The sequence below is a fragment of the Lolium rigidum genome, chromosome 6 (assembly GCF_022539505.1).
Source record: "Lolium rigidum isolate FL_2022 chromosome 6, APGP_CSIRO_Lrig_0.1, whole genome shotgun sequence".
In the NCBI taxonomy this organism is placed as follows: Eukaryota; Viridiplantae; Streptophyta; class Magnoliopsida; order Poales; family Poaceae; genus Lolium; species Lolium rigidum.
In genome coordinates this window covers 68,037,294-68,048,359 of record NC_061513.1, presented here as the reverse complement: position 1 = coordinate 68,048,359, position 11,066 = coordinate 68,037,294, and positions in this window count along the sequence as shown.

Genomic DNA, 11,066 nt, shown 5'->3' with positions numbered 1-11,066 from the left:
CTTGATATTGTGTAATCTGCTATTCCATTGGGAATTAGAAGGTTGCAACTTACCGCTTCGTGGTCGGCGGCTACGTGCGCAAGTGTGTGGAGTTGCGAATATCCTGCAGGGTTGATAGCTGTTGCATTGGCGACAGGGACCAATCGAGAGATCTCGTTGCGTCATACAAGTTATCATCCACCTCATCAAGTTACCTCCGCTGCAATCACCCCGTGATCATCATCACCACCGTTGCTTACTGAGAAGATGTGGCTACCCCTTATCATAAAGTGTACTTCTCCAAAAATTTCATGGCTTTAAAGACTTGCATTGATGGCTTCAAAGCAGGCTGTCGGCTGTATTTTAGTATAGATCATCATTTTTGACTGGCAAGTGGAATGGTCAACTTGCAGCTTGCAATGCTCTAGATGGACACAATTGGATGTACCCTATAGCTATTGGCTTGTTTCAGTCTGAGACAGAGGCTTCATGGACATGGTTCATGATGCAGTTGAAAAGAAGCATTGGTCCAGTGTCCCCTTTGGCAGTTCGCACTGATGCATGTAAAGGGCTAGAAATTGCAGTGAATAATGTTTTTCCCCAAGCTGAGCAGAGGGAGTGCTTTTGTCATATGTGGATGAATGTGATCAAAAAATTCAGAGGAGATGCATTTGGCCGCATGTGGCCAGCAGCAAGAGCATACAAGCTTAGTACACAAGAGTATCATCTGAATAAGATAAAAGAAGCAAGCACTAAGTTTGTGTTGGAGATATGCCCAAGAGGCAATAATAAAGTGGTCATTATTATATCTTTGTGTTTATGATAATAGCTTGCATCTCATGCTATAATTGTATTGACCAGAAGAATTAATACATGTGTGTTATGTAAACATAAAAGAGACCATAGTAAGCCTGTTGTTAAACTAGCTTGTTGATTAATAGATGATCATAGTTTCATGATCATGAACACTGGATGTTATTAATAACAAGGTCATATCATTAGGTGAATGATGTGATGGACATACACCCGTAGTAAGCATAGCATATGATCAAGTCATTTAGTTCTTTATGCTTCAAGCTATAATTTGCATAGTAACTTAATCCTTTGACCATGAGATCTTGTTAATCACCTACACCGGATGGATAATTTGATAACACCAAACACTACTGCGTAAATGGTTTGTTATAAAGGTGGCATTAAGTGTTCAGAAAGTATAGGGTTGAGGCACTTGTATCAATAGTGGGATTTGTCCATCCTAAATGACGGATACATATACTCTGGGCCCTCTCGGTGGAATGATATCTAATTAGCTTGCAAGCATGTGACTGGTTCACAAGGGATATCATATCACGGTACGAGTAAAGAGTACTTATCAGTAATGAGGTTGAACTAGATATGGAGATACCGACGATCAAACTTTGGATAAGTAAAATATCGCGAGACAAAGGGAATTGTTATTTTATGTGAATGGTTATTTCGATCACAAAGTCATAGTTGAATATGTGGGAGCTATTATGGATCTCCAGGTCCCACTATTAGTTATTGATCGGAGAGGAGTCTCGATCATGTCCACATAGTTCTCAAACTGTAGGGTGACACACTTTAGGTTTGATATCGTTTTAAGTAGATATGGAATATGGAATGGAGTTCAAATATTGTTCGGAGTCTTGGATGGGATCCAGGACATCAAGAGGAGTTCCGGAAAGGTTCGGAGAATAAGATTCATATATAGGAAGTCACTTTCCAAGTTTGGAAATGATTATGGAAGGCGCTAGAATGTTTTAGAACCTTTCGAAAGAAATCACCATGGAAGGAGGAGTCCCGGTTGGACTCCACCAACCCTAGCCGGCCACCCTAAGGGGAAGGTGGAGTCCATGGTGGACTCCACCACCATGGCCGGCCATGAGGGAAGGAAAGGGAGGAGTCCCACTCCCCCTAGGTTTCACCCTTTGGTAAGTTTTTGAGTTGGACTCTTATTCGAATCTTTGGGCTAACCCTTGGGGTTCCACCTATATAATGAGGGAGAGAGGGAGGGGGCCGGCCACCACTTGAGCCACATCACCCAAGGGCACCCAAGGCCGGCGTCCCAAGTGCCCCCTCTCCCCAAACCCTAGCCGCCCCCTCCTCCCGTTTCTCCCGCGTGGCGTAGGCGAAGCCCTTCCGGAGATCTCCAACACCACCACCACCACGCCGTCGTGCTGTCGGGATTCCGAGGAGGATCTACTACATCCGCTACCCACTGGAACGGGGAGAAGGACGTCGTCATCAACACCGAACGTGTGACCGAGTACGGAGGTGCTGCCCGACTGTAGCACCGTCAAGATCTTCTACGCACTTTTGCAAGCGGCAAGTGATTGACTACATGAACCACGAGATTTATCTCGTTAACGTTTCACGATCTTCGAGGGTATGTTGATCTTCACCTCGTTGCTACCATCTAATAGATTAGATCTTGGCTTGTTATGTGTTTTTGCGGTAGGAATTTTTTTTTCTATGCTACGAATCCCTACAGTGTTATCAGAGCTGTGTCTATGCATAGATTGGTTGCACTAGTAGAACACAATGGTTTTATGGGCGTTGATGCTTTTGTTGTCTCTTGTTATGTGTACTTTGCATCTTGCGGTATGGTGTGATGAAGCGGTCCGGACTAACTTTACATGACCGCGTTCATGAGACTTGCTCCACGCTCGACATGCAACTTGTATTGCATAAGTGGCTTTGCGGGTGTTTGTCTCTCTCACCACAGTTAAGATTTAATCTACTATTTCAATTGACAACACTAGTATCAGCGTTGTGGTTCATGTTCGTAGGTAGATTGGATCTTAATCGAAAACCCTAAACCACGTAAAATATGCAAACCAAATTAGAGGCGTCTAACTTGTTTTTGCAGGGTTTGGTGATGTGATATGGCCATGATATGATGATGAATATGTATGAGATGATCATTATTGTATTGTGGCAACCGGCAGGAGCCTTATGGTTGTCTTTATATTTCATGTTGAGGTATTATTTCAAAGTAGTTGTAATAGTTGCTACATGGGAGAATAATCATGAAGACGGCGCCATTGACCTTGACGCCACGCCGACGATGATGGAGATCATGCCCGTTGATGATGGAGATCATGTACGTGCTTTGGAGATGAAGATCAAAGGCGCAAAGACAAAAGGGCCATATCATATCACATATGAATTGCATGTGATGTTAATCCTTTTATGCATCTTGTATTGCTTAGATCACGACGGTAGCATTATAAGATGATCCCTGATACGTCTCCAACGTATTGATAATTTCTTATGTTCCATGCTTGTTTTATGACAATACCTACATGTTTTGTTCACACTTTATGATGATTTTATGCGTTTTCCGGAACTAACCTATTGACGAGATGCCGAAGTGCCGCTCTCGTTTTCTCGCCGTTTTTGGTTTCAGAAATCCTAGTAAGGAAATATTCTCGGAATTGGACGAAATCAACGCCCAGCATCTTATAATTGGACGAAGCTTCCAGAACACCCGAGAGCCACCAGAGGGGAGCCCTGGGGGCCCCACACGCCAGCCTGGCGCGGCCAGAGGGGGGCCGCGCCCCCCTATGGTGTCACCGCCTCGTCAGCCTTCCGACTCCGCCTCTTCGCCTATTTAAAGGTCCCTGACCTAAATCTTCGATACGAAAAAGCCACGGTACGAGAAACCTTCCAGAGCCGCCGCCATCGCGAAGCCAAGATCTGGGGGACAGGAGTCTCCGTTCCGGCACGCCACCGGGACGGGGAAGTGCCCCGGAAGGCATCTCCATCGACACCACCGCCATCTTCATCACCGCTGCTGTCTCCCATGAGGAGGGAGTAGTTCTCCATCGAGGCTAAGGGCTGTACCGGTAGCTATGTGGTTAATCTCTCTCCATGTAATTCAATACAATGATCTCATGAGCTGCCTTACATGATTGAGATCCATATGATGATGCTTGTAATCTAGATGTCGTTATGCTATTCAAGTGGATTTTACTTATGTGATCTCCGGAGACTCCATGTCCCACGTGTGTAAAGGCGGCAACTTGTGCACAGTGTGGGTCTCTTAGGCTATATTTCACAGAATACTTATTCACTGAGTTATGATTTGAGTTAGATGTTATCTTGCCAGAGAGTAATTCAGAATAGCATAGTGAAGTGCTTATTTATATCCCTTTATGATTGCAATGTGCTTTGTATCACTATTTATCTATGTGCTACTCTAGTGATGTTATTAAAGTACTCTATTCCTCCTTCATGATGTAATGGTGACAGTGTGTGCATCATGTAGTACTTGGCGTAGTTTATGATTATGATCTCTTGTAGATTATGAAGTTAACTATTACTATGATGGTATTGATGTGATCTATTCCTCCTTTCATAGTATGAAGGTGACAAGTGTGCATGCTATGTTAGTACTTGGTATAGTTGTGTTGATCTATCATGCACTCTAAGGTTATTTAAATATGAATATCGAATATTGTGGAGCTTGTTAACTCCGGCATTGAGGTGCTCTTGTAGCCCTACACAATTAGTGGTGTTCATCATCCAACAATAGAGTGTAGAGTATAGCATTTATCTATTTATTCTGTTATGTGATCAATGTTGAGAGTGCCCACTAGCGAAAGTATTATCCCTAGGCCTTGTTTCCAAATACTGCAATCATCGCTTGTTTACCGTTCGATCGCATCCGTACTTCCCTGCAATATTACCACCATCAACCACACGCCGCTGTAGCATCAAGCTATTTTCCGGTGCCGTTACTACTGCTCATATTCATTCATACCACTTGTATTTCACTATCTCTTCGCCGAACTAGTGCACCTATACATCTGACAAGTGTATTAGGTGTGTTGCGGACACAAGAGACTTCTTGCTTTGTGGTTGCAGGGTTGCATGAGAGGGATATTTTTGACCTCTTCCTCCCTGAGTTCGATAAACCTTGGGTGATCCACTTAAGGGAAAACTTGCTGCTGTTCTACAAACCTCTGCTCTTGGAGGCCCAACACCGTCTACGTGGGAAAAGAAGCGTGAGTAGACATCAAGCTATTTTCTGGCGCCGTTGCCGGGGAACGAAGGAAAGCTACACCATTTCCTCCCTCGTCAACCACGCGCCAGTCCTGGACAGCATCAAGTATTTTCTGGCGCCGTTGCCGGGGAGGAAAGGTAAAAGGTACTCACACTCCGGATCTCGGCTACTAAGCTATTTTCCGGCGTCGTTGTAAGTGCTCGAAGCTATTTCCTTTAGATCCTGCAATTGCATCTTTTTGTTTCTGTTTTACACTAGTTTGGCATAATGGAAAGCAACAGTGAGCTTTTAAAATTATTTCCTGAGTTAAGACATGGATGGTTTGATGCGAAAATTAAAAAACCCATGGAACATATTAGTATGAACAGTTTGAACACCATTGTTGCTAATGATATGGAAAATTCTAAGCTTGGGGAAGCTGGTTTTGATGAGCATGATCTTTTTAGTCCCCCAAGCATTGAGGAGAAAATTTACTTTGATGATACCTTGCCTCCTATTTATGATGATTATAATGATAGTGGTCTTTTGGTGCCGCCTGTTATGGAGGATAAATTTGATTATGATTACAATATGCCTCCTATATTTGATGATGAGAATAATAATGATAGCTACATTGTTGAATTTGCTCCCACTATTACTAATAAAATTGATTATGCTTATGTGGAGAGTAATAATTTTATGCATGAGACTCATGATAAGAATGCTTTATGTGATAGTTATATTGTTGAGTTTGCTCATGATGCTACTGAAAGTTATTATGAGAGAGGAAAATATGGTTGTAGAAATTTTCATGTTACTAAAACACCTCTCTATGTGCTGAAATTTTTGAAGCTACACTTGTTCTATCTTCCTATGCTTGTTATTTTGCTCTTCATGAACTTGTTTACTTACAAGATTCCTTTGCATAGGAAGCATGTTAGACTTAAATGTGTTTTGAATTTTCTTCTTGATGCTCTCTTTTGCTTCAACTACTATTTCTTGCGAGTGCATCATTAAATTTGCTGAGCCCATCTTAATGGCTATAAAGAAAAAACTTCTTGGGAGATAACCCATGTGTTTATTTTACCACAGTACTTTGTTTTACATTTCTATCTTGGAAGTTTTTACTACTGTAGCAACCTCTCCTTATCTTAATTTTGTTGCATTGTTGTGCCAAGTAAAGTCTTTGATAGTAAGGTTCATACTAGATTTGGATTACTGCGTAGAAACAGATTTCTTGCTGTCACGAATCTGGGTTGAATTCTCTGTAGGTAACTCAGAAAATTTTGCCAATTTACGTGCGTGATCCTCAGATATGTACGCAACTTTCATTCAATTTGAGAATTTTCATTTGAGCAAGTCTGGTTCCTCTTAGAAATTCGTCTTTACGGACTGTTCTGTTTTGACAGATTCTGCCTTTCATTTCGCATTGCTTCTTTTGCTATGTTGGATGGATTTCTTTGTTCCATTGACTTCCAGTAGCTTTGAGCAATGTCCAGAAGTGTTAAGAATGATTATGTCACCTCTGAACATGTGAATTTTGATTGTGCACTAACCCTCTAATGAGTTGTTTTGAGTTTGGTGTGGAGGAAGTTTTCAAGGATCAAGAGAGGAGGATGATACAATATGATCAAGAAGAGTGAAAGCTCTAAGCTTGGGGATGCCCCCGTGGTTCATCCCTGCATATTTCAAGAATACTCAAGCATCTAAGCTTGGGGATGCCCAAGGCATCCCCTTCTTCATCGACAAAATTATCAGGTCACTTCTCTTGAAACTATATTTTTATTCGGTCACATCTTATGTACTTTACTTGGAGTGTCTGTGTGCTTTTATTTTCGTTTTGTTATTTTCATTCTCTGAATAAATTCTTGTGTGGGAGAGAGACACGCTCCGTTGGTTCATATGAACACATGTGTTCTTAGCTTTTAATGTTCATGGCGAAGGTTGAAACTGCTTCGTTAATTGTTATATGGTTGGAAACGGGAAATGCTACATGTAGTAATTGGTATAATGTCTTGAATAACTTGATACTTGGCAATTGTTGTGCTCATGATTAAGCTCTTGCATCATATGCTTTGCACTTATTAATGAAGAAATACATAGAGCTTGCTAAAATTTGGTTTGCATAATTGGTCTCTCTAAGGTCTAGATATTTTCTAGTAAGGGTCGAACAACAAGGAAGACGGTGTAGAGTCTTATAATGCTTACAATATGTCTTTTATGTGAATTTTGATGTACCGGTTCATACTTGTGTTTGTTTCAAACAACCTTGCTAGCCTAAGCCTTGTATTAAGAGGGAATACTTCTCATGCATCCAAAATCCTTGAGCCAAACACTATGCCACTTGTGTCAACCATACCTACCTACTACATGGTATTTCTCCGCCATTCCAAAGTAAATTGCTTGAGTGCTACCTTAAAATTTCTATCCTTCATCCTTGCAATATATAGCTCATGGGACAAATATCCTAAAAACTATTGTGGTATTGAATATGTACTTATGCACTTTATCTCTTATTAAGTTGCTTGTTGTGCGATAACCATGCTCCTGGGGACGCCATCAACACTTTGTTGAATATCATGTGAGTTTCTATGCATGTTCGTCTTGTCTGAAGTAAGGGCGATTTACCATGAGTTGAATGGTTTGAGCATGCATATTGTTAGAGAAGAACATTGGGCCGCTAACGAAAGCCATGATCCATGGTGGAAGTTTCAGTTTTGGACAACTATCCTCAATCTCTTATGAGAATATTAATTGTTGCTAAATGCTTATGCATTAAAGAGGAGTCCATTATCTATTGTCTATGTTGTCCCGGTATGGATGTCTAAGTTGAGAATAATCAAAAGCGAGAAATCCAATGCGAGCTTTCTCCTTAGACCTTTGTACAGAGCGGCATAGAGGTACCCCTTTGTGATACTTGGTTAAAACATATGTATTGCGGTGATAATCCAGGTAATCCGAGCTAATTAGGACAAGGTGCGGGCACTATTGGTATACTATGCATGAGGCTTGCAACTTGTAGGATATAATTTACATGATACATATGCTTTATTACTACCGTTGACAAAATTGTTTCTTGTTTTCAAAATAAAAGCTCTAGCACAAATATAGCAATCAATGCTTCCCTCTTCGAAGGGCCATTCTTCTACTTTTATGTTGAGTCAGTTTACCTATTTCCTTCCATCTCAAGAAGCAAACACATGTGTTAACTGTGCATTGATTCCTACATACTTGCATATTGCACTTATTATATTACTTTATGTTGACAATATCCATGAGATATACATGTTACAAGTTGAAAGCAACCGCTGAAACTTAATCTTCCTTTGTGTTGCTTCAATGCCTTTACTTTGAATTTATTGCTTTATGAGTTAACTCTTATGCAAGACTTATCGATGCTTGTCTCGAAAGTACTATTCATGAAAAGTCTTTGCTATATGATTCAATTGTTTAACCATTGTATTTACCATTGCTTTGAATCGCTGCATTCATCTCATATGCTTTACAATAGTATGATTAAGATCATGTTGGTAGCATGTCACTTCAGTAAATTATCTTTGTTATCGTTTACCTACTCGGGGACGAGTAGGAACTAAGCTTAGGGATGCCGATACGTCTCCAACGTATCGATAATTTCTTATGTTCCATGCTTGTTTTATGACAATACCTACATGTTTTGTTCACACTTTATGATGATTTTATGCGTTTTCCGAAACTAACCTATTGACGAGATGCCGAAGTGCCAGTTCCTGTTTTCTGCTGTTTTTGGTTTCAGAAATCCTAGTAAGGAAATATTCTCGGAATTGGACGAAATCATTGCCCAGCATCTTATAATTGGACGAAGCTTCCAGAACACCCGAGAGCCACCAGAGGGGAGCCCTGGGGGCCCACACACCAGCCCGGCACGGCCAGAGGGGGGGCCGCGCCCCCTATGGTGTCACCGCCTCGTCAGCCTTCCGACTCCGCCTCTTCGCCTATTTAAAGGTCCCTGACCTAAATCTTCGATACGAAAAAGCCACGGTACGAGAAACCTTCCAGAGCCGCCGCCATCGCGAAGCCAAGATCTGGGGGACAGGAGTCTCCGTTCCGGCATGCCGCCGGGACGGGGAAGTGCCCCCGGAAGGCATCTCCATCGACACCACCGCCATCTTCATCACCGCTGTCGTCTCCCATGAGGAGGGAGTAGTTCTCCATCGAGGCTAAGGGCTGTACCGGTAGCTATGTGGTTAATCTCTCTCCATGTACTTCAATACAATGATCTCATGAGCTGCCTTACATGATTAAGATCCATATGATGATGCTTGTAATCTAGATGTCGTTATGCTATTCAAGTGGATTTTACTTATGTGATCTCCGGAGACTCCTTGTCCCACGTGTGTAAAGGTGACGAGTGTGTGCACCGTGTGGGTCTCTTAGGCTATATTTCACAGAATACTTATTCACTGAGTTATGATTTGAGTTAGATGTTATCTTGCCAGAGAGTAATTCGGAATAGCATAGTGAAGTGCTTATTTATATCCCTTTATGATTGCAATGTGCTTTGTATCACTATTTATCTATGTGCTACTCTAGTGATGTTATTCAAGTACTCTATTCCTTCTTCATGATGTAATGGTGACAGTGTGTGCATCATGTAGTACTTGGCGTAGTTTATGATTATGATCTCTTGTAGATTATGAAGTTAACTATTACTATGATGGTATTGATGTGATCTATTCCTCCTTTCATAGTATGAAGGTGACAAGTGTGCATGCTATGTTAGTACTTGGTATAGTTGTGTTGATCTATCATGCACTCTAAGGTTATTTAAATATGAATATCGAATATTGTGGAGCTTGTTAACTCCGGCATTGAGGTGCTCTTGTAGCCCTACACAATTAGTGGTGTTCATCATCCAACAATAGAGTGTAGAGTATAGCATTTATCTATTTATTCTGTTATGTGATCAATGTTGAGAGTGTCCACTAGCGAAAGTATTATCCCTAGGCCTTGTTTCCAAATACTGCAATCATCGCTTGTTTACTGTTCGACTGCATCTGTACTTCCTGCAATATTACCACCATCAACCACACGCCAGTTGTAGCATCAAGCTATTTTCTGGTGCCGTTACTACTGCTCATATTCATTCATACCACTTGTATTTCACTATCTCTTCGCCGAACTAGTACACCTATACATCTGACAAGTGTATTAGGTGTGTTGGGGACACAAGAGACTTCTTGATTTGTGGTTGCAGGGTTGCATGAGAGGGATATCTTTGACCTCTTCCTCCCTGAGTTCGATAAACCTTGGGTGATCCACTTAAGGGAAAACTTGCTCCTGTTCTACAAACCTCTGCTCTTGGAGGCCCAACACTGTCTACAGGAAAAGAAGCGTGAGTAGACATCAATCCCTCTCACTAAAAATCAAGATAATAAAGTGTTCGTCCTTAGTTAGCACCGTTGCTACGACTCGTTTTTTTGAAGCATCTCGTGATGATCAGGTGTGATAAACTGAACGTGTGCATACAACAGGTGCAAGCCAGTTTTGCACATGCGGAAACTAGGGTTTGACTTGACGAGCCTAGCATGTACAGACATGGCCTCGGAACACGGAAGACCGAAAGGTTAAGCATGAATCATATAGATGATATGATGAACATGTGGATGTTCGCCATTGAAACTACATCATCTCACGTGATGATCAGACTTGGTGTAGTTGATTTGGTTTGTGTAATCACTAAGACAATTCGAGGGATATTTTTTTGAGTGGGAGTTCACCTAGTTAATTTTTAATTAATAGTAAACTTAATTTCTAATAAAATTAGTCTAAACTTTTGCAAATATGTTGTAGATTATGGCAACCCCTACCATCAATTTTAATTCGTTCCTAGAGAAAGAAAAGCTGAAAAAAATGAAGCAACTTTGCGGATTGGTCCCGCAACTTGAGGATTGTCCTCACTGCTGGACAACTGCTCTTTGTGCTCGAAGCACTGCTGGGTGACCCACCTGCAGAAACAGCCACCGATGAGGCTAAAGCTGTTTACCTCACTCGGAAGACTCAATACTCCACAGTTCAGTGTGCTATCTTCTACGGTTTA